This window comes from Neophocaena asiaeorientalis, unplaced genomic scaffold, assembly GCF_003031525.2.
Source record: "Neophocaena asiaeorientalis asiaeorientalis breed wild unplaced genomic scaffold, Neophocaena_asiaeorientalis_V1.1 scaffold191, whole genome shotgun sequence".
NCBI lineage: Eukaryota > Metazoa > Chordata > Mammalia > Artiodactyla > Phocoenidae > Neophocaena > Neophocaena asiaeorientalis.
In genome coordinates this window covers 3260753-3267114 of record NW_020175105.1, presented here as the reverse complement: position 1 = coordinate 3267114, position 6362 = coordinate 3260753, and positions in this window count along the sequence as shown.

Sequence of the window (6362 nt, the reverse complement as noted above, 5' to 3'; positions counted from 1 at the left end):
TTGATGTTTTCTGTAAGATGGACCTAGTAGCCCTTAACTGTCTTTAACTTCATTTGAAACAATTTTGTTAGATTACATTATGACAGCTGTCATATCATCATGCACTTAAAAAAAAAACTTATCAAAATTGGTGAATTTTTGTGTAGCCATTTAAATATTGAAGATGGAAGAAAAAAACAACATTTTTGGCATATTATGATTTATTTCAAGAAAGGTAAAAGCACAACTGAAATGCAAAAAAGACTTGTGCAGTGTATGGAGAAGGTGGTGTGACTGATCAAACGTGACAAAAGTGGTTTGCAAAGTTTTGTGCTGGAGATTTCTTGCTGGACAATGCTCCACAGTGGCATAGACTAGTTGAAGTTGATAGCGATCAAATTGAGATATTACTTGAGAACAATCAATGTTATACCACACAGGAGATAGCCGACATACTCAAAATATCCAAATCAAGCATTGAAAATCATTTTCACCAGCTTGGTTATGTGAATCACTTTGATGTTTGAGCTCCACATAAGTTAAGCGAAAAAAATATTCTTGACCATATTTCCACGTGCGATTCTCTACTTAAACGTAATGAAAATGTTCAATTTTTAAAACAAATTGTGATGGGCTATGAAAAGTGGATGCTGTACAATAATGTGGAATGGAAGTTTGTAGGGCACGCAAAATGAACCACCATCAATCACACCAAAGGCTGGTCATCATACAAAGAAGGTGATACTGTGTAGATGGTGGGATTGGAAGGGAGTCCTCTATTATGAGCTACTTCTGGAAAACCAAACAATTAATTCCAACAAGTACTGCTCCCAATTAGACCAACGGAAAGCAGCACTTGAAGAAAAGCATCCGGAATTAATCAACAGAAAACGCATAATCTCCCAACAGGATAACACAAGACCTCATGTTTCTTTGATGACCAGGCAAAACTGTTACAGTTTGGCTGGGAAGTTCTGATTCATCCACTGTAATTCACCAGACATTGAACCTTTGGATTTCCATTTACTGTGGTCTTTACAAAATTCTCTTAATGGAAAAAAATTCAATTCCCTGGAAGACTGTAAAAGACGCCTGGAACAGTTCTTTGCTCAAAATGATAAAACGTTTTGGGAAGATGGAATTATGAAGTTGCCTGAAAAATGGCAGAAGGTAGTGGAACAAAATGGTGAATACATTGTTCAATAAAGTTATTGGTCAAAATGAAATATGTGTCTTTTATTTTTACTTAAAAACCAAAGTCACTTTTTGGCCAACATAATAAAAAACTTCCCAATACTCATTAAAAGATAAAAATTGGTAGTAATGCTGGATATGAAAGGAGGAGGACAACAGGGCACATCAGAGTTTAGAGAGAGATTTTCAAATAAGCATCCATATCAGTAAAGGGGGTGCAGTTCAGAAGACCCTGTCAGGACTGCAAGACGCTGGCTGTAAAATCTCAATACTCAGGGTATATGAAGCCTTCATGTAGATGAAAACAGATGCTGACACCCATTTGCTTCCCACAACAGGACGGAAGGGATACAGTCACCAGAAATACTCCAAGTCTGTATAAAGGAGGACCAGGAAACACAAGCAGAGTTGAGATAGTGCAATAAAAATGAAAGCATGGATGGAATGCAAGGTTGAAGGAATGAAAGGAAGTTAAAAATCAATAATGGGCATAAAATAAAAGTAAGCTCAGCACTTCTGAAATTTGGAAGACAAACTAAAGACACCTACCAAAGATGAAGAAAGAAGAAGCAAAGCTGTTATGACAATAAAATAGAAGATGGAAATTCTGAAAAAGAGAATTACAGACAACAGTGAGACAACTAATAATGGATAAAAACAACACCCAAAGGGATGCTAGAAGAATAGAACTCAGAGGAGGTACTTATTCCTGGAGATTACAAATAAATGTTCTTGCCTAAAATTCCGAAGGCTAATTAAGCTAGCTTAATGGAAATAATATAAATATTAATATGATAATTTAGTATGGGTATGAAAGTAAAACAGATAAACAGAAATAAAACAATAATTAGGGCTTCCCTGGTGGCGCGGTGGTTGAGAGTCCGCCTGCCGATGCGGGGGACACGGGTTCGTGCCCCGGTCTGGGAGGATCCCGCGTGCCGTGGAGCGGCTGGGTCCGTGAGCCATGGCCGCTGGGCCTGCGCGTCCGAAGCCTGTGCCCCGCAACGGGAGAGGCCACAACGGTGAGAGGCCCACGTACCGAAAAAAAAAAAAAAAAAAAACAATAATTAATCTTCCTCCCGAGGTTGAAACACTTCTGTTACCATGAAAGGAAATTCTTACCAGCAAGACACAAATAAGATCCTTTCATTTTTTTCACAGTCACCACATCTGTCTCACTCTGTCTCGGTTCAAATTGTTTTCTGTGGTGCTCTGTTTGTTGATTTGCTTTTGGCATTCTATCATACTATTGACACATATGGAATATGCATGCACATGAAGCCTTTTCTTTCTAATTTGTATGCCTCATTTTTTATAACTGATTATTAGACCCAAATGCAATATTCTTTGCCATCAATATTATTTACCTTGATACATTTTTATAGACTGCCTTAGTCAACTTCTCTGATCCATCTAGATGTCACAGAGCTCAATAAAATTTAGCCAAACTACAGAAATAAAAAAAGAACACCTGAAATAGTTATGGTGACTTATACATGGCTAAAGAGAATTGCATGGAACTGTGTATTAAATGTTTCACAGTTGTTTAGTTATATATGTAAAAGATTAAGGCAAAGATGTTGTACAAAACAGTGGTCCAGAAATCCACGAGGAGCCTGTGATTTTATTCTTTAGAATGTAGTTAACACTGAAACCAAAGCATTAATATGTAATTGCTCAAGACAAATGTATTTAACACAAACACACACATGCAAACACACTAATATCACACAAAGTAGTATAAAAATTAAAATAATTGAGCTGTGTTTACTGTGCTTATCATCATTGAATGGTATAGTATAATAAAGGGCTTTTCCCCTAATTTCCTTTAGCACAGGGCTGTCATGTGCCATGGATGCCGAAACCCATACAAGTCCATCTTCTTTAATAGAGAGAATAGTCCTAGATTCCCCTTCTATTAAAGTAATACATTTATTTCCAAGGTTATTAACCAGAATTGTACCTCATAGACAAAAGCTGTTCTATTTCTCTTTCAGAGGGGTACTTAGTAGGGATCTCTGAAAAGGAACCAGACTCATCATCTGGTTTGAAATTGCTTAGGCTTAAAGAAAGCTATCTTTGATCACTTTAATCACATAATTTATGCTTAACATTTTAGTAGTTGCTATGGAGACTTCAGAATTGGTTCCATACGTTAAACATAGTGTTCTTTTACTTGTATCTCATTTGCATCTTAAAGACCTACCGTCTATCACTTCCCCACAAGTACCTTGAGTGATGGTAGCTTTCAGGTAATTTACCTGACATCTTTTAAATACAGTCCACAGTTTGGGCCTACTAAAACTGATTTCACATAAAATATGTTTTCTAAATTACTATTGTAAGGGTTTATATTTTTATTTCATTGTTAAATTAGTAGGTTATTTACAACATTCTCCAAAGTGAAGTGTTATTATTCATCACATATCCAATGATTTACTATGCAAATTGATAAAGGAGAAAGATCACCACGCTTAGAGAAAGATGACTTATCTTGTGACTTCTTTCCACTAATTACAAGTAGATGTGCTTTTTGCTATCTCTGAGCAACATATTATTACTGATAACATGAGAGTAACACTCATTGCTTCAAACTCACAAGCATTCTGAGCGTCACAAACTCAGTTCAGGAAAGCACTCGCTTAAATGGAAATAAATGTGTAAATGTTTCTATTACATGCTTTCCCTAGATGGAGTTAAACAGAAGATTGTGTGAATATTTATTTAAAAAGAAAAAAAAACAAACAAACCACAAGCTCAATGAGAACGCTCTGGGACTCCTGCACTGTGAGCTCTCTGCAGCCTGGTTCACACTGACTTATGATGTCAACTCACAGGATCAGAACTTCTTCTGCATAAGATGATTTTATTTTATCCCAGCATGCTTTTAACTTTAAGCACTAACACATGGATATCTCTTGCTGAGTTTTAAAATGCTTTATATTTATGCTGAACAAAAATGCACAGTAAGAGGTTTTCATGTGGATCATATACCCTCTAAATTTAAAAAAAATAGTAAAAAAAAAGGTGGCACAGACATTTGAAAACCAAAAAGATTTGACGTTAATGCTTAAGAAAAGTAGTAGCATACTTCAAAAACTAATTTTAATTATGATTTTACTTTCTTCTTAGAATTAAACTGGTCATATTATTTGGAATTTAAAAGACGTGAGTTATGTCTTTTTTGAGTAAGATTTTTCTGAAGAAATGATTATTTGTCTTGATTATACTTCCTGTTCTTTCCAGATACATTGTTCCCAATTTTAAAAAGTGGAAATTTGTCTTAAATAACTCAAACGTTGTAAGCCTTGCTTGATAAGTCATAGACATGCATTGTATTGCATAGAGTTTGTAGTTAACAATACGGTATTGTATACTTTAAAATCTTCTAAGAGTATAGATCTTATGTTAAATGTTCTTATCACAAAAAATTAATAATAACAAAGAGGTCATGAGAAGACATTTGGAGGTGATGAATATGTTTATGGCATAGATTGTGGTGATGGTTTCCCCAATGTATAATTATCTCCAAACTCATCACGTTGTATATATTAACTATGTACAAATATGTTTATGTCAATTATACATCAAAAACATGTTTTGTTTTGTTTTTTTACATCTATATTGGAGTATAATTGCTTTACAATGGTGTGTTAGTTTCTGCTTTATAACAAAGTGAATCAACTATACATTATATATGTTCCCATATCTCCTTCCTCTTGCATCTCCCTCCTTCCCACCCATCCAGGTGGTCACAAAGCACCGAGCTGATCTCCGTGGGCTATGCGGCTGCTTCCCACTAGCTATCTATGTTACGTTTGGTAGAGTATATATGTCCATGTCACTCTCTCACTTTGTCACAGCTTACCATTCCCCTTCCCATATCCTCAAGTCCATTCTCTAGTAGGTCTGTGTCTTTATTCCCATCTTACCCCTAGGTTCTTCATGACATTTTTTTCCCTTAGATTCCATATATATGTGTTAGCATACAGTACTTGTCTTTCTCCTTCTGACTTACTTCACTCTGTATGACAGACTCTAGGTCCATCCACCTAACTACAAATATCTCAATTTCATTTCTTTTTATGGATGAGTAATATTCCATTGTATATATCAGCCACAACTTCTTTATCCATTCATCCGATGATGGACACTTAGGTTATTTCCATCTCCTGGCTATTGTAAATAGAGCTGTAATGAATATTTTGGGAAATGACTCTTTTTGAATTATGGTTTTCTCAGGGTGTAGGCACAGTAGTGGGATTGCTGGGTCATATGGTACTTCTATGTAGTTTTTTAAGGCACCGCCATACTGTTCTCCATAGTGGCTTTGTTGGCATTCTGTATATCATCTTTGGAGAAATGTCTATTTAGGTCTTCTGAACATGTTTGGATTCGGTTGTTTGTTTTTTTGATATTGAGCTGCATGAGCTGCTTGTAAATTTTGGAGATTAATCCTTTTTCAGTTGTTGAGCATTCTTTCATGTGCTTGTTGGCAATCTGTATATCATCTTTGGAGAAATGTCTATTTAGGTCTTCTGAACATGTTTGGATTCGGTTGTTTGTTTTTTTGATATTGAGCTGCATGAGCTGCTTGTAAATTTTGGAGATTAATCCTTTTTCAGTTGCTTCATTAGCAAATATTTTCTCTCATTCTGAGGGTTGTCTTTTGGTCTTGTTTATGGTTTCTTTTGCTGTGCAAAAGCTTTTAAGTTTCATTACGTCCCATTTGTTTATTTTTGTTTTTATTTCCATTACTCTAGGAGGTGGGTCAGAAAGGATCTTGCTGTGATTTATGTCACAGAGTGTTCTGTCTATGTTTTCCTCTAAGAGTTTGATAGTTTCTGGCCTTACATTTAGGTCTTTAATCCATTTTGAGCTTATTTTTGTGTATGGTGTCAGGGAGTGCTCTAATTTCCTACTTTTACATGTACCTGTCCCGTTTTCCCAGCAACACTTATTGAAGAGGCTATCTTTTCTCCACTGTATGTTCTTGCCTCCTTTATCAAAGATAAGGTGACCATATGTGTGTTGGATTATCTCTGGGCTTTCTATCCTATTCCATTGATCTAGATTTCTGTTTTTGTGCCAGTACCATACTGTCTTGATTACTATAGCTTTGTAGTATTGTCTAAAGTCAGGGAGCCTTATTCCTCCAGCTCCTTTTTTCGTTCTCAAGATTGCTTTGG